Source organism: Eucalyptus grandis, chromosome 7, assembly GCF_016545825.1.
Source record: "Eucalyptus grandis isolate ANBG69807.140 chromosome 7, ASM1654582v1, whole genome shotgun sequence".
In the NCBI taxonomy this organism is placed as follows: domain Eukaryota; kingdom Viridiplantae; phylum Streptophyta; class Magnoliopsida; order Myrtales; family Myrtaceae; genus Eucalyptus; species Eucalyptus grandis.
The window spans coordinates 17,097,518-17,124,512 of NC_052618.1; the positions used below are offsets into that span (position 1 = coordinate 17,097,518).

Here is a 26,995-nt window from a genome sequence, read left to right on the forward strand (position 1 = left end):
CGTGTAACGGTTTTGGGAATTTATTTTAGTATTGATCTAAAAGAGAGAGAGGAAAAAAAAAACATGTTTTATTTCATGAGATGGAGTCCACGTGCGCAACTGCTGGGCACCTCGTCATCTTCGCTGGAAATCTTTTCGTTGTGACGCTCCGAAATGATTCCTGGAATCATCATTTGACTAATGACGCACACGCTCTCTCACTCTCTCTTTTCAAATTCCACCCCCGCACGCCTCCGTAATCTCTCTCTCTATCTGCCCCAAGCTTGACCGGCGATGGACACGACCCAGAACGGACAAGCTAAAGAGAAGGCCGCCACCGTCGCCACCGCCACCGTACGAGACGGCACGGTTTGCGGATACAAGTTGCTCAACCGCCTCCTCCGCGACAATCTCCGCCCCGAAGTCTTTCAGGTTCCTCTGTTTTCTCGTTTGCAATCTTGTCTCCTCATCTGAAACTGCGATTTCATAACCTCGTTTACATGTTGAGTGGGGAGACGAAGGTCGGTGCCTTTCGACCGGAGATATCTCGGGTCGGTTTGGATTGGATTTTTGACCCGAGTGATTGCGGAATTGAAGTCGATTCTATCTAGCGAACAAAGTGCGGAATTGAAGTCGATTCTATTCGTGAAAACTAAACATTCTATTTGTTGAGAAGAGTAAATTCATAACTAGTGTTCCACACTTCATGGTTGATATATCCATGTATGCCATCTGAAGAAGGCTTCATAAATGTAGCTTTGAAAGGATAATTATATTTCTTGATAGTGTTCTGTGCACTTCGTTCGCTAGACTACACGTACTTGAACATGTTAAAGAGGAAGTTCCGAGCTACATTCTTTTAAAAGGGACAATAGTGACAATCTAGGGCCATCCTGTCAAAGAGAATGTTATCTCTTTGACGTCTTTTTACATTTCTTCTCTGTCTTCACTGAGAAATTGAATTATTCTTTAAAATTAAAAAGATCTACGTCGACGCCTTTCTTCTCTCTAAAATGTTCAAAGCGCGTCATTCCATTGTGGTACAGTCCTACTTGTAGTTAAACCATTATGATATTGATTTCAGGAAGTCAGTCGTTTACTTTTTAGGACTGAATGGTGGAAGGGCTCTTGAAGCTGCTTCTCTGGCAGATTCTGCAAAAGCTCTGTCATCTGAATGAAATTTCGACAGACAGGTAAACCTGTGTTTGCTGTTTTTGTGATGCTTGTTGGACGTGGCAAATAAGAACTTGTTAATCTAGAATTAGTTGGTAAGCTAATCCAAGAAAAGCAGGGAAATTAAGATCGATAGTTTCGTATAAGTGTCATTACCCGTAACGTGTTGTTAAATTATGGTCAGTAAATGAGAAACACTTCTGTGGACAATGCAAGAAAGCCAATCTTTATTATACGAAGGGAGCTATACCTTTAGAATAATCTATTTCAACAATTAGAGAAAATCCGCAGAACGAATCTGCTTGGAAACTGTTGAATAGATTGATTATTCTAGACATGTTAATATCTACATCTATTGAAGATGCGATTTTGCTCTTGCACAATGACGCTGCCACCTGCTGTTCTCAGAAACACCAAAAGGGTGACGGGGCGTTGGAGATATAGTGAAGATCCTGATTGTGGCGCCAATCTCAATTACGGACTGATTGGTTCGGTCAATCCGTAATTGATTTAGTGACTAGGAAAGTTATAATTCTTTGGACATCATTTCCTAGTTTTTCATTTCGTTAGTACAATATAAATAGATCCATGTACTTGTACACGCATAATTAATTTACAAAGTAATTTTCTTCAATTTCACTTTCATTTTCTGTCATCGTTCTTGATACTTTTTCTTTTCCTGATTTTGTGAAAGGAGGAGCAATTGGTTTAAAAGGGATTATCTGACTACGCAAAGTTCAAACGAGCAATTGGTCCGCAGGTAGGCTCGCCCTGCTTGAGGAGCAGAGAGAGTTGAATTCGTGGTAATAAAAAATGAGTAGATGAAATTTCGTAGCCCGGTATCAAGCGTTCGCCAGTATTGTGGATCATTGCGCTCCCTTCCCAACTTTGCATTACGGTGCTAATCGCACAAATCTCTGCATCCTTGCATGAATAATGGCGAATCGCATGACCAATGTGATCAGCAATGACTATGGAATTTCGAGACTAGGCTCCGTGGTAAATCTGTGGAACTTTCGTGGTACTATGCTCTCCAAATAGCAACTCTTTTCAAAATTTCAAAGGGTGCTTCTTGAATTTTCAAAATTTATCACTCCATCCTTGCAACACCCATGGTTAAAGAGCCTAACATAGCTAGGGGGCAAACAAGGGAAAAAGGGTGAAGGGGTTTTTCGACGCTGACTCTCCCACTCCAATTTGAGATCGACAAAGTTCGCTTTGTGAAAGATATTCTAGCGCTAATACTTTTCTGTAGGCTTGATGAAGCTAGAATCTATGAATCTCAAATTGGTGCTTGCCAAGAAAAACAAAGTGCTGGATGGAGAAGGATTGTTATAGTAAAAAGTCGGAAAGAGGTTCGACTCGTCGAAAGGAAACACACAAAGATGTGGTCAGATAGTGGAACTCTGTTCTGCTAAGTTTGTTGCAAAAAGTTGGAGCTAGTTAAATAATTTCAAGTACGTCATTTGAAAAAGGCTTTATCAATGACGGCTTGGAAGAGTAATTGTATTCCTTGCCGGTGTTTTGTGGACTTTTCTTTTTTTGGTCGTTATAGAAAATTCCATTCAAGAAAAAGGAACAGAACAACCCGCTGCAATAGTGTCCGAGTAAAGAAGATCCAACAAAATTGGGGGAGGGGAAACAGCCCAGTTAGGAAGTAAAGTGCCACTACCATGGGCCTTTCAGCCCAATCATCCACGAAATTCGCTTCACGTCTGCAATGCCTAACGCAAATGTGAGGGAAGCAAGGGAGCAGTGCAGCAGCTTTAGTGAACAACGCTCGAACCTCCCATGGCATCGATCTGGGAGCGTGCATAGCTTCAACCAGAACCAGAACAAGGTGGTCAGATTCAATCAGGAGTGGATCATTAGCTTTCCCGTGCTAATGATCAGCTGCATAGTGAGGTCTAACCGGAATGTTAAGAATTTCCGTTATAGTCTGAGCATCGAAATACCGGTTTAGTAGGGATACATTCCAGGTGTTGTGGTCCGGGTATAAGAGATCAACCACCATCACAGGCTCACCTCTAGCAGCAAGTCCTCCTAGTATCCCTTTGGGTAGCCATCTATCTTCACAGATTATGATCTTTTGCCCATTGCCAATTGACCACTGAAGTTTTGGTAAGATGGAATCCCGCCCTAGCAGTAGGCTTTGCCAACCCCATGATGGTCAAGCACCCTTATGACCCAGGGAACCCACGCACCGTACCGGACAGCTCGACAGGCCCAGGGCAATGGGGGGTAAACCCTGGGGCGACGCTAGCGAAGGACCCACCACTCCGATGTCGCACTTAAGATCCCGTGCGGCCAGCGGGATTCGAACTCCTCTCCTCTCGCAAAGGATCATGAGAGCACTTATCCAACTGGGCCACCGTAGGTGATGGTGGCTTATCATATATGTTCACACCAACAATAATTGAAATTTTGGTGGAATTGGCAGAATTGAGGATAAGCAATTGTGAAATGTTAACAAAAGTCATTAGCAATGAGGGAGGTAAGAAGGAGCATGAAGGGGCTTCCAGTGAATGGAAGAATATGGAGCTTGATTGGTTGAAAAGGTTGGAATGTTTCACACAGAAAGAAGGGCAAGGAAGTGCTATGGAGACAATTAGATTCCCAAATCTTCTTCGGATAGAGCTGGAATGTTTGCCCAAGTTGAAAAGGTTCCTCTCAGGGAACAATCATACGTTGGAATGGCCCAAATTAGAAGAGATAACCATCGCCAACTACCCCAAGATGACAAGGATTCAAATGCTTTTTCCAGGACCTCCATCTTTTATCTCCCGTCTTTGTACAAATTGATAAAATATCTGATAATTGTCCATTACCTCAAGTTGAGAAGTCTGACTTGGCAATTTTTTTATGGAGATGGACCCAAACACCACTTCACTTTTCACTTCTCAAGTCAGTCTTTTTTCAAATTAATCATCTTGTCACAAAATTACAAATATCATGAATCCAACACCAAAGTAAATGTAACTGTAAGTTTCGGCCAAATAACACTGAGTAAAGTAAACTAAAAGTAGTTTCTCTTGATAAAGATACATATCAAGTAGAAAAAAAATACAAAATAATAAGCTTTCACTTAGCACACTGAGTTCTAAACAAAAAATATACCACACAATAGTCCACTTAAGGTGTGTTTGGTAACCATTCTGTCCTGGGGAACAATTTCTGAGTAAAAGAATGTATTTAATAACTTCCCTAAATTTCTATTCCCATAATAGAAATATGTTTGGTAGGATTCTTAGATTTTTTTTTCTTTTAATTTTTTAAAATTCTTTTTGTTATATTTTCTTTTTATTTCCTTTTTCTTTTCTCTTTGGCCGCCGTTGACCATGATGGTGGCTGTTGACCGGCGGGGCGAGGTCCGGCAAGCTTGCCAAAGCCTCACCAGGCCAAGGCGAGGCCTAGCAAGCTCGCCAAAGGCTAACCAACGCCACCGGCGAGGCTCAGTGTTGGCCTCACCTAGGCAACGTGAGGTTGGCCTCGCGTTGGCCTGGCGAGGCCTAGCCTTGCGCTGGTTGGGGAGGCTGAGTTTCATCATGGCTCGGCGTCTCCAAGGGCCGGCGACGCTCCGATAAGATCGCCAACCCTCGTTTGGCCAATTGTTGACGCCAACCATGGCCAAGGCTGGCAACTGGCCAAAAGGAAGAAGAAGAAGGAGAAGAAGAAGCAGAAGAAGAAGAAGAAGAAGAAGAAGAAGGAAAGAAAGAGAAGAAGAAAAGAGAAGAAAAAGAAAAAGAAAAAAATAGATTCTAGAAATTGTTCACAAGAACAAGAAGCAACTTTTTTCTACTTTTTATTTCTGTTCTAAAGAGATTTTTATTTCTGAGAACAAAAATTTTACCAAATAAGTTTATATTCTTTTTTGTTCCCTAGAACAAAAGAACAAAAATAGTCGTTACTTGGGAATAGAAACAAATTTTAACAAACAAACCCTTAGCTTTCACCGCACACTCTTATCCCAAGACTCAATCTTCAGTATCTCCAATCTACACGATCCTGCAACCACCGTAGGTGAATTAGCCTCAATGACGAGTTAGCATTTCATCGACTAAACAAGTAATCCACTACCTATTTTAAGGATCTAAATTTCTAATATCTAGTTACGTTTCCTTGCTTTGCAGGGATTAACCTTTTAAGTTACGTTTGGTCGTCCAAATTTTTAATCAGGATATGACTAAATAGGATAAAATATGAAATCCTGGGATTTTTTTATATTCAGTCCATTGTTTGGTTAATCATAGTATCGTATATATTCACATAATATCATGTACATTTATATATATATATATATATATATATATATATATAAATGGCATATCATTATAAATGAACCTAAATATTGATAAACGGAGATGGTGAAAATCTCTCGTAACATTATTCCTTAGTTTATTTTTATTTTATTTTTCCTCTTTTTTATATTATTGTCTTTATTATTTCCTTTTTCCCCTTTCATCATTCTTTAATAAAATTTTATCAAATAGTAAACCATACTAACATACCTAAAATACAAAAATACCTAAAATATATAATAAATATAAATATTTAATTTATAGATTGAATTTTTATTATAAGATGGAATTAAAGTTGAATGTATAAATTAAAATAAGATTAATTTAAAATATATATTTTTCATTTTTAATTTCTTAAATTAGAATTCAAATATTCTTTATATTGAAATATAATTCCAATGTTGTTAATTTAATAAGTTTGTTATTTGAGAAAAGTAACTTCCTATTGTGAATATTAAAAATCTTTGACCTTTATTCCACCTCCCCATGAGATTATTTTATCCTGTATATATCCTTTTTATATCCGACTATATCATATCCCGAGCAAGCACCAAACATAGGATATGAAAATCATATCATATCCTAAATTTTATTCGACTGCCAAACGCAGCCTTAGTATTCAATACGAGGATTAAAACTTTTCTAATCCTCAGTAAGTGTGTCGCGACCTCTTTTTTCTCGGCGCCCACCGATCGGGTACGAGCGCCCGAGGAGGCTAATGGCTCGGCTAATTTTAATTATGCCCGGACTCTCCCAAGTCCACCAATTCACGACTTTAATAGTCTAAATTTTTAACCTGTAAATCAATTTTTAAAATGGAGTCGCCACTAATCGATTTGGGGTGGGTTGATTAGAAACCCAAGTGAAGTATCGGGAGAAATACTCACTCTGCGCAACTGTGAGAAATTAGGATCGGGGACTTGATTACACTAGTTAATCACTAATGCCCTTTCGGTACCTAATCTTGTTTAAACCCCGAGGCTTTTTGGATGTTCGAGGGATTTTCCATGCATTTTGGGAGGAAAAACATTTTTTGAGTCATTTTCTAATTTTTTGGACACAAAAAGGGATTTTTGGTATTTTTTTTGAAAAATACAAGTCTTTTTGGCTTTTTCTGAATTTGTTTGGCTTTTTCATGAATTTTTGGCTCTTTTTGGATTTTTGGCATTTTTTGAAAATATGGAATATTTTTTTGATTTTTTGATTTTTCGGAAAATAAAATATTTTTGAAATATTTTTTAATATAAATTATTTTTTTATTATTTTTGAAATATTATATTATATTATAATATAAAAACGAACCGGCCGGATCCCCCCCGGGTTGGGTCCGACCCGGGTCATCCATTCGGGCCCGCAACGCGGCCCGGCTCGGATTTTTTCAATTTTTTGTTCCTTTTTTGAAAAATAAAATATTTTTGGTTTATTTTTTATTAATTTCTGGAAATTAAAACATTTTTTAATATTATTTTATATTATAAAATAAAACGAACCGGGTCGGATCCCGGGTTGGGTCCGACCCGCTTCGTCCGCCCGAGAAAGCAGACGGGCCCGCAACGCGGCCCGACTCAGGTTTTTTTTCCATTTTTCTTTTAGTCGCGCCCACAAATAAGGGACACCCATCCTCGGAGCCCACGGGAGATCAGCCCACACGCAACCGGCCCAACCGACTCGCGGAGACCCGCACGCCCGGCCCGATGACCCGATCCGGCCAAACCCTACCCGATTAGCAGGTTTCGCTGACCCGGCTCGCGCCGCGACCTCTCTCTCCCACCTCTCTCTACTCGCGGTGCCTATGGAGACCGAAACCTCACCGGACGACGGCGACGGCGCGGCGATGACGGGCGACGGAACTGCGACACGGCGGCGACTAGGAAGACAAAGAACGGCGACGATGCGTCGAGGGCGATGGCGGCGGCTCACAAGTTACTGTTTGCAGCAACGGCGCGGCGAGGCGATGAACGGTGGTGGCGGGGGCTGTAAGTGCGGGTGACGATGGCGGGGTAGCGACAGCCCGCTCCTCGCATTTCCAGATGCGGGCGTTGGCGGGTCGGGCCGCGGCACGGCGTCGGGCGGGGACAGCGGCGGCAGAGCCGCGGTTGCAGCGGTGGCGGAGAGCCTCCGGCTTCACGATCCGCATTCCCTCTTCCGGATTCCCTCTCGCTCGGCCAGATCCGAGCCTCCACCGGCCGGATCGACCTCCTCGGACTCGCTCGCCGGCGGCCTCCCGAAGTCTCTCGGTGGGAGGTCGGCCGAGCTCGCGATCCGAGTTCTCTCTTGCTCGCTCTTCGACTCTTCCCCCGAAGTCTCTCGGTGGGAAGCTCTCGAGCTCGCTCTTTGCTTTGGCCTTCCCCCGACACCCTATTTATAGGCGCGGGGTGCCGGTCGATGGAGGCTAGGCCGGCGGTCCTTGGTGCGCCAACCGGCCTCCCTTCGCCGGCCGAACCGGCCTCGCCTCCTCCCCCTCCTACGAAGGCTCGCTCGCCATCAATGCCGCGTCCTCTCGGCCACCGGCCTATGCTCCTCTCTCTCGCCCTAGCTTGTCCTTCGCGCGTCGGCACCCTTTGCGCACGTGAGTTGCGAGGCGAATGAAGAAGAAGAAGACATGAGGAAGAAAAAAGGGGGGGCCTGGTCGTGCGAAAGGAAAAAGAGAAAAGGGGCTGGCTACTTTTTGCTTTTTGCTTTTCTTGTTTTTATTTGTTTTTTTCTTGTTTTCTTTTTTCTTTTATTCGGAAAGACTAAATTAAAAACTTATTTAATAAAACTAATTAAAAATGAGGTGTCAACAGCTGCCCCTCTTTGAAGGTGAGCTCGCAGAGGTTGCATTCAAAGACAGACTGATGCCTCAATTTTATCCATGTATGCGTAGCAGATTATATTTTATTTAGGACCGATTACTTTATGCGGAAAAGAGCAATATAACATTACATATTCTAAGACGGGTAAGAAGATACCTGTAGTTACTTACCGGGAGTGAGTGAGATAGGGTGTGAGCCCCGAGTTTGACAAGTATCAAGGCGTCATCTTACCTGGTGATATGAGGAGATTGCTTTTCCAGGGCTCGAACCATTCTTCGGTCACCTGTTAAAACAATCAATAGTTTGTCTAGGACCCGAACCTTTCTTCGGTCGCCTTGACGAGAGATTGCTCCTCTAGGACCCGAACCTTTCTTCGGTCGCCTGTTAGAGCAATAAGTTGGTTTGTCTAGGACCCGAACCTTTCTTCGGTCGCCTTGACGGAAAATTGCTTTTCCAGACCCGAACCTTTCTTCTGGTCGCTGTTAGAGCAATAAGTTGTTTGTCTAGGACCCGAACCTTTCTTCGGTCACCTTGACGGGAGATGCGCCGACCTTTCTCAGGGCATCTGTTTGTGGGTGCCTGATCTGAATCGAGGACACCGGTTGGTACCCGACCTTTCTCGGGAGATGCGCCGACCTTTCTCAGGGCATCATATTTGTTGGGGTGTCTGACTTCTGTCAAAGACACTGGTAGGAACCCGACCTTTCTCGGGAGGATGCGCCGACCTTTCTCAGGGCATCGATTTGCGGGTGTCCGTCTTCTGTCAAAGACACCGGTTGGAACCCGACCTTTCTCGGGAGGATGCACCGACCTTTCTCGGGGCATCGATTTGTGGGGTGTCGACTTTGTCGAAGACACCAGTTGGAACCCGACCTTTCTCGGGAGGATGCGCCGACCTTTCTCAGGGCATCGATTTGTTGGGGGTGCATGGACATTCACAAGCATTGAAAGAGTACCTGGATATTCACAAGTACTAACCTGGAGGATATTTGGGCCTTTGCAGGCGTCGAAGGGGTACTTGGATGATCGCAAGTACAGACTCTTGGAGGGCGCCTGGATTTTCGCAGACGTTGAAGGAGTACCTGATTGCTTGCAGGCGTCGAACGAGTACTTTGATAATTACAAGTACAAACTCTTGAAGGATACCTGGCGTTCGCAGGTATCGAAGGAGTACCTGGGATATTCATGAAGGTCCCTCACCTTTTGATAATTGGGAATATCGAGGACGTACCTCGCAGATTCGTGAAGGTCTCCCATCTCCTAGCAATTGGGAATATTGAGGACGTGCCTCGCATATTCATGAAGGTCTCCCACCTCCTGGTAAAGGGGAATATCGAGGACGTACCTGGGACATTCGTGAAGGTCTCTCATCTCCTGGTAATTGGGAATATCGAGGACGTGCCTCGCATATTCATGAAGGTCTCTCACCTCCTGGTAATTGGGAATATCGAGGGCATACCTGAGATATTCGTGAAGGTCTCTCACCTCCTGGTAATTGGGAATATCGAGGACGTACCTCGCATATTCGTGAAGGTCTCTCACCTCCTGTAATTGGGAATATCGAGGACGTGCACGGGATATTCATGAAGGTCTCTCACCTCTGGTAAATGGGAATATCGAGGACGTGCCTCGCATATTCGTGAAGGTCTCTCACCTCCTGGTAATAGGAATATCGAGGACGTACCTGAGATATTCGTGAAGGTCTCTCACCTCCTGGTAATTGGGAATATCGAGGACGTACCTCGCATATTCGTGAAGGTCTCTCACCTCCTGGTAATTGGGAATATTGAGGGACGTGCACTGGATATTCATGAAGGTCTCTCACCTCCTGGTAAATGGGAATATCGAGGACGTGCCTCGCATATTCGTGAAGGTCTTTCACCTCCTGGTAATAGGAATATCGAGGACGTACCTGAGATATTCGTGAAGGTCTCTCACCTCTGGTAAATGGGAATATCGAGGACGTGCCTCGCATATTCGTGAAGGTCTTTCACCTCCCCGGTAATAGGAATATCGAGGACGTACCTGAGATATTCGTGAAGGTCTCTCACCTCCTGGTAATTGGGAATATCGAGGACGTGCCCCGAATATTCGTGAAGGTCTCTCACCTCCTGGTAGTTGGGAATATCAAGGACGTGCACAGGATATTCATGAAGGTCTCTCACCTTCGGTAGATGGGAATATCGAGGACGTGCACGAGATATTCGTGAAGGTCTCTCACCTCCCGGTAATTGGGAATATCGAGGACGTGCCCCGAATATTCGTGAAGGTCTCTCACCTCCTGGTAGTTGGGAATATCAAGGACGTACCTGGGATATTCATGAAGGTCTCTCACCTCCTGGTAATTGGGAATATCGAGGACGTACCTCGCATATTCGTGAAGGTCTCTCACCTCCTGGTAATTGGGAATATCGAGGACGTACCTGGGATATTCATGAAGGTCTCTCACCTCCTGGTAAATGGGAATATCGAGGACGTGCCTCGCATATTCGTGAAGGTCTCTCACCTCCTGGTAATAGGAATATCGAGGACGTACCTGAGATATTCGTGAAGGTCTCTCACCTCTTGGTAATTGGGAATATCGAGGACGTGCCCCGAATATTCGTGAAGGTCTCTCACCTCCTGGTAGTTGGGAATATCAAGGACGTACCTGGGATATTCATGAAGGTCTCTCACCTTCTGGTAGATGGGAATATCGAGGACGTACCTGAGATATTCGTGAAGGTCTCTCACCTCCTGGTAATTGGGAATATCGAGGACGTGCCTCGCATATTCATGAAGGTCTCTCACCTCCTGGTAAATGGGAATATCGAGGGCGTACCTGGGATATTCATGAAGGTTTCTCACCTCCTGGTATTATAAACTTGACTGTGGTATGAGGCTTACTTGGATTGTTGCAGGCACTTGAAGAGGTGGGACACCTGGATAGCCACAGGTGTACAAAGCACTGGGATACTTGGATGAACACAAGTACTTAAAGATATGATCTGGGACCACTCAGGCGGGTCCAAGTGCTAGGAAACATACCTAGACGGCGGTGCCAAGCAAAGCAATGGAATGCTTGAACAACTGCTATATTATTTGGGGACAACTCGGGCAGGTTGAGTGTCATGAAAAGGAAGTACCTTGACAACGATGGGTACTTAACGATATGGGGATACCTAAACAGCAGTAGGTATTCAATGATAAAGGGATACTTGGTCAGTCACAAGTATCAATACTCTTGGGACAACTCAAACAGGTCGAGTGTCAGGAAAATGGAGTATCCGAACGGTGGCCGGTACTCAAAGACAAGAGGATACTTGGTTAGTCACGAGCATCCAAACTTTAAAGACAACTCGAACAGGCTGAGTGTCAACAAAGGGAGCACCTGAGTAACGGTAGGCACTTAAAAACAGGGGGTACCCGGCAAGTGGTGGGTAGTCAAAGACAAGGGGATACTTAGACAGTTGCAAGCACCCAAACTCAAGGGACGACTTGAACAAGTCGAGTGTCAAGAAGAGAGTACCTGGACAATGATAGGTACTTTAAGACAAATGGGGATAAAGATATGCTTACCTGACAATATCTCTGATCTCTGGGAGTATGTCTGCTATTTGCACAATATGCACACATGATTGTATATACTGTAAATTCATAAATTCAAATGTGATTTACGCATGATAATCTTGTCAATTTTGCATCATCTGATTTCCATTGGGGAAGATTTTGAAAGACAACATTTATTCGGAATATAGATGCTTTGAGCATGCTAGATGAGGGACTTTCGATCCCGAAAGGACTTTCCGCTCACTCTCATGGAAAAGGCTATCCGACCATTGATGCAGGATTTATAAGGACCACACTATCTCACTTTGTCATCATGTCGCGGGGTCCGAGTATTCTCGCAAACAAAGTTTACGACTTTACCAATGTGAGAGGTCTTTGTTGAAACCGTGATGAAGTCTTGGTCGTGGCTCATCGGGGGACCATCAAGGTCGAAGCCGATGGACGAAAATGTTGCACGATCATCTCCGGGTTTACAAGTCAAGAACCCTGCGAAAAGAGATAGAGTAATCTTGCTCGTACTTCTTCGAGCGATGCTTATGCACATATGAAATCCCAAGTTAATTGAAGTGCCCCTAGTCTGAAGAGACTTTTTACAATGGGATGCAATGTAGGCTTGACTCATGTGTAAAAAGGTAAGAGCTAGTAATCGTCTTGGCATTTGTCACCAGTCTTCCTTGTTAGATGGAGGTTCTATGGACCACAACAACTTTTCTTGGCTATATTTTTGACTGGGGGCATTGGCCTTGCTTTTACCAGGCACACTGCTTTTTTCATGCCCCTATTTTTATTCCAGTTTTTCATTTATGGGCATTGACCTTGCTTTTACTAGGTACACTGCTTTTTTATGCCCCTGCTTTTTCATCCTTGTTGCTTGAGAGCTGATCTAGACAAGCTTAATCGAAGCACCGTTATTAGACTCTTGAGTCTTCATCTTCAGTAGGCGCTCTGGGCTATGCTGCTTAAATGGCAGTAACTTATGTTTTGCCTCTATGTGAGGGTGAAATTACAGACTCAATTGGGTTGTACAATGAATACAAGTGCATAGAGAAAGAATTGCTCTTCGTCATTCCAGGGCACTTAAATTAACGTGAGTGTTCATATGCAATAAAGACACCCAAAGATTGATGCAAGTGCGAGCAAGAAAATTTCTATCTCTCCTCTCACCTTGTAATGCTGCTTCGCTTCTAATCTTCCCCGGTGTAGGGTGGTTCTTGACGAGGGTATGAGAGAAGCTTTACCGATGTATGGGGCTCAATGGGGTGAGCAATGAAATGCCTCTCACTGTTTTGGTTATCGTACCATTCGCGAGAGAACTCTTTACCCTGCAGCCATGGAATCTTCTGCACTCATCTCACAAGTGTATAGATGGGGACCGTGTGTAGGATATGGCTTGCCTTTCATCATTCTCGACGCGCCTCATCCAAAGCATGCTCGATCAATCTTGTATTCTTCACTTAGCTGTCTATTCTAATAATCCTCAGTGGAATCAGTGACTTAGACAGACAAAATCATCATGCAAAATCCATGCAACATTTTAAATGTGATGGAGTTTGTACTCTCAAAACAAATGAATGGTTTTGACTCAAAAAGGACCCTATTGACAACTTTAGGGGTTAACATAATGGTGTTTCCAAATATGTTAAATTTTGAACAGCAAAAGGGCTATTCGCAAATGGGTGTCGATAGTTATCCCTATTAATTAGGGATATGACACATGAAGGATCAGCCGGGGTTGGGGATCTGATCGGGCATCTCTATTTTTGCCCCTGCAGAAGAGAAGATGAAAATGGATGAATCAACAGGGTCAAAATTAAAGGTGAATTGAGGCCTGAAGGATCTCTATCATTTGCTTTGGCAATACTTGAGACGCCATTTTGCTCGGGAGAGTTTGTCATGCCTCTCATTGATTTGTTATCTTTGTTTTTTTTTAGTCAGGTGATCCTGCAACAAACAAGAGGGAATGTGTTAGTCATGAACTCTCTTAAGAGTCGAATAATTGGAAGCGATACAACTTTACCCTTCACTGGTTTGCAGATGATTAGGTGATCCTGAAGTGAGAGGGGGACATGAAGTCCTATGTCCCTTGCTTCGTTAGGTCGATTATTCTCTGAATTGGCTCCTGGATGACGCGTCCTTTTACACGAAGCCAGGTGAATTTGATGCGGGTCATTTCCACGAACCTCACTTGGCCAATATTGACCGTCAAGTTTGGTTTTAGATCCCCAACGTTTTCCTTCACTGGTTTGCAGATGATTGGATGGACTGGAAGTGCAAGTGGGTCACGAAGTCCTACGTCTTTTGCTTCGTTAGGTCACCTGCTCTCTCGTAATTTGCAAGTGCAAGAGAAGCAAAATTTTTTTTTTTTTTTTTACCAAGCGGCTAACTGCCGCGTCGGGGATTCGAACCCCCGACTTCGGACCTTTTTGCTTCTTCCCAGATACCACTCGGCTAGAGGCGCCAACGGTGTTCGTAGGGCGCTGCCTTTTTTATTTAACCGAACTGGCTCCAGGACGACACGTCCTTTTATACCAAGTTAGGTAAATCGATATGGGTCATTTGATTTGTCCAAACTAACCTTTAAGCTTGTTTCTTGAATCCTATGCTTCCTGTCAATAAGAGAAAATATGTCAAAAGTGAGTTCAAACACTGGGAGTATTGGAAACGATACCAAATTACTCTTCTCCAAAGTTTGTATTTGCTGACTCCTAGGGATATTTGAATGTCGATGACGGCCTTTTCGTCTTGGCACAGTTTGACATTTCTTTCGATTGGCCTTCCTCACTCATGGCCATGTATGTATGATTGATGGTTGTCGATTTATCTTTAATGCCTTCCTTCTGTGGAATTTTTCTTTTGTCTTTGACTATATGACCATTAGCAGCATTGAGCAAAGTCATGTACTTCAAGCTTCTATGGAATCAAAACCTCCAATTCTCTAATGGCAATTACTTCTTGCGAGAATATGCGTCTGGAGTGAAGCTTCTAAATTCCAAAGTCGTTGTCCAGGGTGTGGGGCTATAGATCGCCTTGACTGTCTAGATTTTCTCCCTGTTGACAGTAATCACTTAAAAGGAAGAGGAGGAACTCCTTCCTTATGTTGAAGTTGATACTGTAACATCTAGCCGTTTGGGCGTGTCGTGCGACAAGATAGTTCTTTGGCTCAGGATGAAGCTAGGCAGGAGTGAGGCATGTCATGGATGCTTCGATCTCAACTCTATGCCTGTACCTATTACATCTCATCTTTTGTATCCTGTAAATAGAAGAGAGAAGACATCATTTCCAAATTATATTCAGAGGATAAGACTTACCCTCTTTTGGTGTAGGATGATTCTTTCTATTTGCCCCTGTTTTCTTGGCAGGGTGTCTTTGAATTTGGTGAGTTCGCCTGATGCGCTTGCTTCAAATGCCCCATGTCACACTAAGTCAAAGGGGATGGGAATGATCTTCTGAGACATGAAGTGAATGAGTTAGAAAGACAAACATGGTTAAATTTATCATCTTGTTTTAACAAAAACTTTCGAGTGATGAAAATTTTTTTATTTTCAAAATACGTCTTTGGGGGAGAAAAAGCATGAGGAAGCCCAGCCCTCAGTATTCTCCTTGGATGATATTTTCTTTTCATGGTTGGATAACATCACTGGGCCGGTTTGGGATACCGCCTCATGCTTTCAAAACAAAATATTAGAACTGTACATTAGATTACTGAAATGGAAAATACAACAGTAGCACACTAGATAGGATAAGAAACATGAAATTATAAAAACAAACAACACCCATGAAAACTCCTATGAAAAGGAGCACTTTGATATTGCTGGTTAAGCGCCTTTGAGTTCCTCGCCTCCAGTAGACTCGAAGTATTCGCATGAGAGGACCACTTCATTGAAGCTACGGAAATGCAACCCATGCAACCAACGAAACGTGCTTGCGGGTAAAGCTCCTATGAATAGCTTTATCATTTCTTCTTCGGCCAGCTGAGGGTAAGTTTGTATCATAAAAGCCTCCCACCTCCTCGCATATACTCGAAAATCCTCCATTGGTCTTCTTCTGAAGTGAACCAAGTTCGACAAGGCGCTTGATCCCAATCGGCTTTGATACTTGTGAAGCGGGAATGCAGAAGACAGCTCATTCCAATCTCTCATAAGGTAGATATCTGCTGTGATGAACCATTGTAATGCAGATCCCGTAAGACTCTCTTGGAAGGCCTGAGTTGTGAATGACATTGGGCCATAGTACCGACTCATTTCAACATGGAGGTACTGCAAGTGGGCCACGGGGCAAGTCATGCCATTATATTTGCGGAGGTTAGGTATCCACATCTCTCCAGGGGTCATGATCCTATGAGCGTAAGACGGGCTTGATGTATCCTGGTTAGGCCACTGGTTTTCCCACTGCATATTCGTTGTAGTGGTGAATTTTTCTGTTTCAGGAGAGTTGGACTCTATCGAGATTACCCCATTGCTCTCTTCTTGGTCAAAATTTCCAAATGAGGATGAAGTATTGAAGCTATCCTCATGGTTAGAGGACGAGCTTAATACTTCGTTAGGATCGTAGCGGATAAAAACGTATGCTTCCTCTTCTGACGGACCTTCATCCCCGGATGAGAGTAGGAAACAGTTATACGATGAATCGTCAGTTTCATTGTCAAAATAACGCTGGAAGTCCTTGGGATTGTATTCTAGGGCCGGGAAGTCTTTAGGATTGTACTCTAGAGGATGGTGGCCCTCAAAGTTGTATTCTTGGGAATGTTCAAAGCTTTGGTGCAATGGCTCGTCGGTAGATGCTGAGTCAATCTGCTTAGGCTTTCTTTTCTTGGCTTCTGGTCCAGACCTTTTGAGTAAGGCCCTTCGTTTTGCTAACTTGATTCTGTCAAGGGAAGTGAGAGACATTAGAGTTTCACTGTCTGATTCACTTTCCAGGTTGATAGGGGTTGGTATTCTTTGGACCCTAGCTCTTGGAGTAAGCTTGGGGAGTTGTACAGTTGTGCCCCACTCTTGAACAGGCTCTGAGTCTATGATCTCGTACAAAGGCTCCTTGCCTTTCCTAGTGGGAAATTTTCCAGTAATAGGATGTTGCTCAGCTGCCCATTTATTATGCAATGCTTCATTGACACGTTTCTCTCCTATCTCAGCAACTAACAACTCCTCGTGCTCCGCGATCATCGGCTCTTCGTAGGGCAATGTGATGTCAGGGGTGATGTCAATATTGTACTCTTGGTGAAAAATATGAATTAGTTCCCTCCAGGTTTTAAGAGAACTAATCTTCCTGGCAATGTACCATCGCAAGGCAGGGCCAGTCAAATTCAATTGGTACGATTGAATCATCCTTCGGACCAGGTAGGCCTGCAAGTAGGTCTCTGGGCGAGAGGTATCGGCATACCTTTCGCATTCAGGTGCTTTGAGCTCTTCAGGGATTTCAATGCCGGCATAATTGGAAAGGTCCATGGGATTCCGCCCCTGTAGCTGGTTTAACTTTTTCATGATCCTTTCAAACTGTCCATGGTACTGGCTATTTTCTGGCAAATTTGCGGGCGTCATGACGGTGTTTGAGGCAACTATAGAGTTGGGCTCAACTTGAGTGGATTTCATTTGTCTCGAGAGTTGTTTAAGGACAATGGACATTTGTCCTACGCCGTCTTCAATGTTAATGAGACGATTTTGTATATCATTCTGATCGGGTCCTATTGCATGAGGCCAATCACGGGCGATTGGTGGCCGGCGATTCATAATTACCTGTTTGTTGTGAAAACAATGAATGAGCACGAAAGTAAACAAAAATTGACCCATGGCAATGGTCTAACTGTTTTTTTATTTATCGAAAGAGGATTTATAGATCGCAGACTTCTAACATCTAGAACTTGAAATTGAAATGACAAAATAAAATACTAGATATTAAACAAAAGTCCCTGAACAACGGGATAAAACTTTCACACTATTAACACTAAGGGACACATGATTCCCAATTTATGTGCGATGGGGAGCCTTGCTCTTGCGAGGATGCATGCTTCCTTGGGCTGGCTCTAAAGTGTGCATCCAGTCCATTCCCAAATCCCTCTCCATGAGCTCTGCTTGCTCGTGCGGGCTGCTTTCGCTGATTGAGTGAGGGACTAAAGGCTTCCATTTTGTCGGGATACGATGGTTGTGGATGTAGGACATGGAGGCGTGGTGAGCTTTTTCTTCTCCCTCAAGCCCTTCAGGTATCACAATCCTTTTACGATGGCACTTGTCCCAGGTTTCCTCAGCGGTAGAAATTTCGAATTCATAGTCACGGGTTGTGTTGAAAAGAACTGGAGGGACCATCATCTTGAAAGGCGGTGGGATCTCCTGAAGGGCTCCATATTGTCGTGCTACCCTATACGGGTAGTATGGAATGGCGCCAGTGAGACCAAGCAACGGAATTGGGCGGGTGCGCATGTAAGCAAAGCGGGCCCTCTTTTCATGGAACCAACCAGCACACCATTGGAATGCCTCAGGAGCTGGGTTTCTTAGGAAGCTTACCCAATTTAAACAGCTTTGATTGGGAATGTACGGTCCTAAAACCATAAATTTTTGTAATGGATTTTCAAAAGCATTTGTTTCAGGCGATCGCATGAAGTCTCGAAATTCGCTTAGGTGAGAAAAGAACCAGACTTGTAAAATTTCAGGAGAGGCTCGCATGATTTTCTCTGAGTTGTCTTTAAAACGATTAAAAGACAAGAATGTTTCAGTCAAAATCATGTTGACATAATTCCCCCCTCTTAAGATCTGATCAACTATCCATGCCATCTTGGGAGTTATGGCATTTCTTTGATGGGGGAAGATGATGAGCCCGAAAAAGGCTAGGAGGAAAATCTCACTTTTTTGGGTCATAGGCTGATTTTGAAAACAAGCATTCATAAATTCTAGTGGGCAAGTATTATGGTTGCCTTCAAGAATTTGTCTCATGACATGGATTTCGTTCCTAAAAGTCGTGCTAACTGCGCCATGGGAGGGCGCCTATCGATGGCTTGACAAGCTTTTTCTCAAGAGGCATTCCAAAGTGATGATGCTTTGTATTCTTCCGGGTTGGGATTAGCTCAAACCTACCGAATATAAAAGTAATTGTCTTCGGGCACCAAAAATGTGCCATGGCTTGTATGACTTCGGACGAACGGTGATTTGGATCAACGATAGGAGATGACCAATTTTGGCCTTCACGCGCTCTTGGGCAAACCGATCTAATTGGCCCCACCATCTGAAGAGCTCCGCCTTGGGAGCAGGAATGAACTGGATATCGTCTTTCCCCATCACATATAAACTGGGACTTGAAAAGTTTATCCTACATTGCCATGGGCCAAATAAAAAGACTGAGTAAAAGTAAAGAAATCACTTTGCTTTTAAAGAAAAATGGCAAGCACAAAGACATGCACATAGGACGTGCGGCTCGATTTCTAACTCAGAAGGCTTGATGAAATTAAAAGGTATCCGTCCATCGCAGTCTCGCGTTAGCATACCCTCCTAACCTCGGCTAAGAAATTCGGGAAAAGAAAGGCAACCTCTACATCGCAGTCTCGCGTTCGAGGTCGTATCTTTCTTAACACCATCCTAGAAATCCTATGGCGGCCTGGTCCGGCGGCCGGGTTGTGTGTGCCATGTGTAGTGTTTAAAATAGTAAAGCATGCACAACAGCTTTATAATCACAAGATAATCTATTTTAAACAAAATTAAAACAAATTTCTAAACTACTTCACTCCGCATAAAGAAAAAAAAAAAAACAAGTCAAGAAAGAATTTAAACAAGACAAAAATGGCCTAAGTCCTCACAAATGTCCCAGGAGTCGCCAAGCTGTCGCGACCTCTTTTTTCTCGGCGCCCACCGATCGGGTACGAGCGCCCGAGGAGGCTAATGGCTCGGCTAATTTTAATTATGCCCTACTCTCCCAAGTCCACCAATTCACGACTTTAATAGTCTAAATTTTTAACCTGTAAATCAATTTTTAAAATGGAGTCGCCACTAATCGATTTGGGGTGGGTTGATTAGAAACCCAAGTGAAGTATCGGGAGAAATACTCACTCTGTGAACTGAGAGAAATTAGGATCGGGGACTTGATTACACTAGTTAATCACTAATGCCCTTTCGGTACCTAATCTTGTTTAAACCCCGAGGCTTTTTGGATGTTCGAGGGATTTTCCATGCATTTTTGGGAGGAAAACATTTTTTGAGTCATTTTCTAATTTTTTGGACACAAAAGGATTTTTGGTATTTTTTTGGAAAAATACAAGTCTTTTTGGCTTTTTCTGAATTTGTTTGGCTTTTTCATGAATTTTTGGCTCTTTTTGGATTTTTGGCATTTTTTGAAAATATGGAATATTTTTTTTTTGATTTTTGATTTTTCGGAAAATAAAATATTTTTGAAATATTTTTTAATATAAATTATTTTTTTATTATTTTTGAAATATTATATTATATTATAATATAAAAACGAACCGGGTCGGATCCTCGGGTTGGGTCCGACCCGGTCATTCATTTCGGGCCAACGCGGCCCGGCTCGGATTTTTTTCAATTTTTTGTTCCTTTTTTGAAAAATAAAATATTTTTGGTTTATTTTTTATTAATTTCTGGAAATTAAAACATTTTTTAATATTATTTTATATTATAAAATAAAACGAACCGGCCGGATCCGGTTGGGTCCGACCCGCTTCGTCCGCCCGAGAAACAGACGGGCCCGCAACGCGGGCCCGACTCAGGTTTTTTTTTCCATTTTTTCTTTTAGTCGCGGCCCACAAATAAGGGACACCCATCCTCAGGCCCACGGGAGATCAGCCCACACGCAATCGGCCCAACCGACTCGCGGAGACCTGACGCCCGGCCCGATGACCCGATCCGGCCAAACCCTACCCGATTAGCCGGGTTTGGCCCACCCGGCTCGCGCCGCGACTCTCTCCCACCTCTCTCTACTCGCGGTGCCTATGGAGACCGAAACCTCACGATGGGACAGACGGCGACGGCGGCGGCGATGACGGGCGACGGAATCGACACGGCGGCAACTAGGAAGACAGCAACGACGATGCGTCGAGGGCGATGGCGGCGGCTACCGCACTGTTTGCAGCAACGGCGCGGCGAGGCGATGAACGGTGGTGGCGACAGGGCCGTAGGTGCGGGTGACGATGGCGGGGTAGCGAGCAGCTCCTCGTTTCCAGATCTGGGCTGGCGTTGGCGGGTCGGGCGGCGGCACGGCGTCGGGGCGGGACAGCAGCAGCAGAGCCGCGGTTGCAGCGGTGGCGGAGAGCCTCCGGCTTCACAGATCTGGCATTCCCTCTTCCGGATTCCCTCTCGCTCAGGCCAGATCCGAGCCTCCACCGGCCGGATCTGACCTCCTCGGACTCGCTCGCCGGCGGCCTCCCCCGAAGTCTCTTAGTGGGAGGTCAGCCGAGCTCGCGATCCGAGTTCTCTCTTGCTCGCTCTTCGACTCTTCCCCCGAAGTCTCTCAGTGGGAAGCTCTCAGAGCTCGCTGCTGCTTTGGCCTTCCCCGACACCCTATTTATAGGCGCGGGGTGCCGGTCGACGGAGGCTAGGCCGGCGGTCCTTGGTGCGCCAACCGGCCTCCCTTCGCCGGCCGAACCGGCCTCAGTTCCTCCCCCTCCTACGAAGGCTCGCTCGCCATCAATGCCGCGTCCTCTCAGCCACCGGCCTATGCTCCTCTCTCTGCCCTAGCTTGTCCCTCGCGCGTCGGCACCCTTTGCGCACGTGAGTTGCGGGAGGCGAATGAAGAAGAAGAAGACATGAGGAAGAAAAAGGGGGCTTGGTCGTGCGAAAGGAAAAAGAGAAAAGGGCTGGCTACTTTTTGCTTTTTGCTTTTCTTGTTTTTATTTGTTTTTTCTTGTTTTCTTTTTTCTTTTATTCGGAAAGACTAAATTAAAAACTTATTTAATAAAACTAATTAAAAATGAGGTGTCAACAAAGTGTAACAGTCATTTGTACATCCCCATATCTTTTTAGAAGTGTTTCCTTTTTGTCAGCTCGTAAAAAATACGTGTTGTTCTATTTTTTTGGTCGAATTCTCTGGAATTGATTTGCAAGGTTTTCAAAAAATGTTATAGTAATAACCATACAAAAACATTTGCTTTTTAGAACGTGAACTGTACAATACTAAACGTAGAATAGCATCTGACAATGGCAAAACCATGTCTTTATTGCCACTTCATAATTTCACGAGTAGAAGGAAACGTGCCCTGATTCTATTGAACATGGAGGATCTTCCTGGGATATCACAAGGAACACCTCCAAAGACTGTAAAAAAGGTTGTAAAAAAGGTAAGGGAAAAAAAAATAAACAGAATAGAATACAGAGGGTAAGAAATTCTGATATATTTACATATGACCTGTAAATGTACTTCAAAATATGTTTTTTCTAGCTATAAGATATTGTAATTGAGTGTCAACAACAAGTTTTGGGAAAAAAAGAAAAAAAGGCGCCAGCACCAACTAAAACTTCATAATTGTAAACCTAGCTCCAAATATCTTATTCACTTGGCACAACTCAGGAGAGGTTGCCCCCAAAGTAGAATAGAAAGGAATATACGGTACGCACCATCGTCTAATCTTTTTAAGAATAAGAATCAATTATCAAATAATTTTTGAATTAATTTAGTGGACACCTGTTCACAATGACAAACTGAACAAGCGGACTCAGAGAGACGATCATCGGACCTTTCAGACCAAAATCCTAATCTGTTGTTGGACCATTATGATATTGATTTCAGGAAGTCAGTCGTTTACTTATAGGACTGAATTATGGAAGGACTCTTGAATCCGTTCCTCTGGCAGGGTCTGCAAAAGCTCTATTATCTGAATGTAATGTTGACACACAGGTAAACCCATGTTTGCCTTCTCCGTGCTGCTTATTGGACGTGGAAAACTAGATGCTGCTCGTAAGAGTCGTGGTCACTCTAGGCTGCACTGTTTCATGTGCTCCATTACCATCTTGTAGGAGTTTGGTAAGGACTTACTAAAAATCTGTGTAAAAACCATATTCTAGATAGTACGAATCTTGTCTTCTTAGAACATTATTGCCTGGAGCATATGGAGAATCTGAGTGTGTGCATTGGGGGTTGTATATGTACAGGGAGGGGAGGAGAGAGAGCTGAATAATCAAGTACTTGCTTATTAGGGGTGAGACATCACCGAACACCCTGAACTCCAATGAAATACTTTTAGCTTGCATGGTAAAAGAAGTTGGAAAGAAATAGGTCATGTCGTCTGAAAAATGAAAGTATCTAGGGCGATTGGTTTCAAGTGCTTTGTCCCTTTCGCAACCATGGAAGACAAAGTTGCTTAACTCCACCGACAAACAATCTTATGATTGCCCCAGTTGAAAGTCATTACGATAGCCTATGAAGCAGGTTCCTTCAGCATTGCTGGGTCTGCAAATGGGAGTTCAGGCCATACAATGTTTGGCAGTTTTCTGAGGAACATGAGAAAAGAACTTTCAATGTGTGCTTTTATTCTTTTGCCTAGTGGCGTAAGGAGTTCCTATTTATAACTCATCGGTCTTTCATGTTACTGATAGATAAAAGAGTAGGAACCAAACAAAATCATGCCAACGGGTCATATTTATGGTCCTAACGGAGGAAATATGTCTTAAAGCAAAGAATGGCAAACGTCTGTTCCGGATGTCCTTTGGCAATATTGAGCACTAGTCACTGGGGAGGTCTTGGAGAGCATAGTCCAGGAAAGGAGCTCTTCTGAAATCTGTTTAAGCATGGACACTTGGTTCTGAGTTCTTCCATGAGATGGAAGTTGTGAGAAAATCTGATTAACGTGGTGGTGGAATTCTGTGGACTTGGTAAAACAATGGAATAGCAAATGTGTAAAATTTGAGGTAGTCAAATTATTCTGGTTGATTAAACTTACTATCATGGAAGCTAGGAAGTACTCTTACATATCCTTTGTAGTGGCGATATGGTAGTTGCTAACTTTCACTGAAAACAATTACCTCACTTCCTGCATTTCTTGGCAGGATCCTTAGTTTTATTCATTCTAACAAGTTTCGTGGAATATTTCTGATCAATTTATTCTAATTGTCATTCAGGAATTTTGCTTTACGGCAGACGGGAGTTATTAAGAGAACTGTGAGTTGTCAGAGTTGGACTTATTCAAAACTCAAGTTCTTCCCGGAACTGCTCCTTTCTAGATCTGAAGAGGGCTCTATATCAGGAAGTAAAACCAATGATAGATTCTGCAAGTGCTTCAGAAGTGAACATCTTATTCTTGCAGGTTAGCCACCCCATGCAGCTTGAGGTATGCATTTTGGTTTCTCCTTTTGGACTTAAAGACTGAAGTTCAACTACTGAAAAAATTTTAATCTAGGAAGCATGGATAATGCCATTTGCCTTTTGTACAGGAGAGAAGAGGTGGTGTGAATTTGCAGAGCCTACTGATGGGGAATCAACAAGGTTTCTTCAGGATCTAGTGAAAAAATGAAACGTGTTGATTGTCGGTCCTATCCTTGAGAGGGATATAAACCACGGAAGACTATCTGGAATACTGCTGAAGTTATAGGCAATAATTGGAATATTATAGGCAAGCATAGAAAGTTGAGTGTAAATGTTGCTGGCCTCTGTCTTTGATGTATCCCGTTTGAATTGTCATGTTGAAAAGCTTGATAATGGCATTTGGCAGAACCACATCCCTAGGGTTGGAGATTTCAAGGAAAAGTCCTACTCTATGAAGGAAATACTGGGCATCCTCTGTTTGAGACTGCTTAGGAAAGATCGCTGTCAGTATTTGTTATGGGAGGCACCATCCGTGGAGTTAGCATTTGGCTCGAAGGGTGCTAGGATTGTGTTCAACCCTTATGCGACCGTTGGTGAACTTAGCAAACTCATGTGGCTAATTGAGGTACATACAAATCCCTACTTATGCTTGATTTATGAACTTGTGCTATGAACTTATATTGGTCACTGTGCTTCTCGCTGGATTATTGCCCTAGTTAACTTGATTGTGTTCATGCAAATTCAATTTACAGGTCCACAATGCTGCCATTGCCAACGGTTATTCTGTTGGATCAATTAATCGGGTAGGAACAGGATCATTTCCCAATCCGTTTGCATCAGGTGATGGGAAGCCACAGCACACGGATTTTTGGCACTTCTATGGATCCAGTCACTCTTCGGCTCCAGATGCTTCGTGCACGCCATCACTATCCCCTTCACAGAGACGAATTGCTGGTCTCAGACATGGATCTCAACTTCTGTAGGCAGCTGCAAGACAAGGGAGGGTTCAGAATGACAGCTCGGTACGAGCTCTGGAGTCAGCCGAGATTACTCCCTCATCAATTGGCCAAAAATCTTCCCCTCATTTCGTTTTGACCGAGTACATACCTGCGGCTTCTCTTTTATTTTCTTTCCTTTTCGTTCTCTTCCTATGTCAGCCGACCTCTTGCATTTCTTTCTCGCTTTTGTTCGTTTTCCTCGTAAAATTAATCCTCATGTGGCAGATGTTCATGCCATTTTCGGCCAACGCGAGAGGGAGAGGGGGAAGGCGCCGAAACTGGTTTTTGCCAAGGATCCGGCTTAGAGTTTGTTCGGCACAAAGAATCACGAGTCAAGTCGCATATTGGGCCATTTCAGATAAAATTCATAACTTGGACTATATTTTATTCAATGCGAGTATGCTATTCCTAAATAAAAATGTCTTTAATATCTGTTGGGAATAACGGATCCCCAAAAACCGGATTCGACACTAAATCGAACCCCTAAATCAATGCGAAAGACGAACCCAAAAAAACAACACGTATCACCGATCCTAAAGCACACCATGGATTCGAGCGTACCTTTTAAGCTACAGATTAAACACCGACGCCGATAGAGGAAGAGAAACTTGGCCATGTTCGATCCGATTAAGCAAAATCGCCTTTTGAAGGGAAGAAAAACGCACCGTATGCTTTACTGTTTTTCTTTGGAGAGAGAGAGCGCGCGGGAGAGGAGAAGACGTACGTTGAATTGTCAAACGTTGTCTTCTCTCTCTCTCTCCTCCCTTTTATACCTTCCCCCATCCACGGGCCCTATTCCCGTGGGTCGGGCTTTTTGGGCCCAACTTGGGCGGACGGGCCTTAAGCCCTTTAATTAACAAAACCATCATCTCCCACTCGTACATGGTGGGCCGAATAGTATTCTCTTTACCTCTCTTCAACATTCATACCGGTGAATAATCCGTGCGACCAACATACTTTGAGAGCTCGTTGCTATACATCTGTTAGAAATATATAGCAGCTCATAATGGGCGTCTCACTCTGAGTAGATTCAGTACGCAGTACCCTAAATCGATCGATCACATTTATATCTCTCTCGATCTCTTTTAAAACAATGATATATATATTGTATTCATAATTATAATTATCACAAAGACAGTCATAATTGGTTGACCAGTGAATACAAAACTACAATGTGATTCTTCAAATTCAATTTTCCTCTTTCTTTCAAACTCTCAATTTCAGTTCAGCTTACTTTTCTAGAAATGCCCCATTAGATCGAATCAACTCATGACCATTGGCAACACTCTAAGATAGCAAACACTAAATAGAAATCTTGAGAATAAGTAAGAGTCATGAGGGGACTAAAAAATTGAGGAACTCTTTTCCTCAAGAGTCTCACACGTCATAAAAGTTGAAATCAAACTTTTTGCCACTCTTATTGATCGTTTCATGCATACGTAGTATGAAATACGTATTACGGTATTAACTCCTTTCCCATGGAGCATATATCTACACCTTCCAATACCGTACAGATGATAGATCAGAAATACCTAATGTCTAACTTGAGTTCACGTATCTACTCAATCACAAAATTCATCAGAACTCACATCTGACATCATAGACAAATAAAGTAAAATATGTGGGTTATTTTACTTTCGGACATCTTTAGTATTGTGTTCTCATCTTAACACTCAGTTAAGGCGACATACGTATTTTAAGCTTGAGCTCTCGATTGTCACCTAGATAATAAGCTTAAAAATAGTCTCATCTCTATTTATCACAAAGTAAACAGAGGCGATTACCCATGTGAGTGGGCTAATCTTATATCTGTCCAACATACTTCTCAACTTAAAATAATGCACTGAGCATTAAGATGCATAAAGATCAAATAAAGATTCATAGGCATTAATCAATGAAAAACAAAATTTCATAAATGTGAACAACTCAAGGAAATTACAATTCAATACATCAGACTTTACGCAATCCTAGAGAT

The 26,995-nt window shown here is 43.3% G+C and overlaps 1 pseudogene; it reads left to right on the top strand.

Moving 5' to 3' along the window:
- The first annotated feature begins 273 nt into the window (after window positions 1–273).
- On the top strand, window positions 274–25,223 carry LOC104455105 (annotated as a pseudogene).
- The last annotated feature ends 1,772 nt before the right edge of the window (window positions 25,224–26,995 follow it).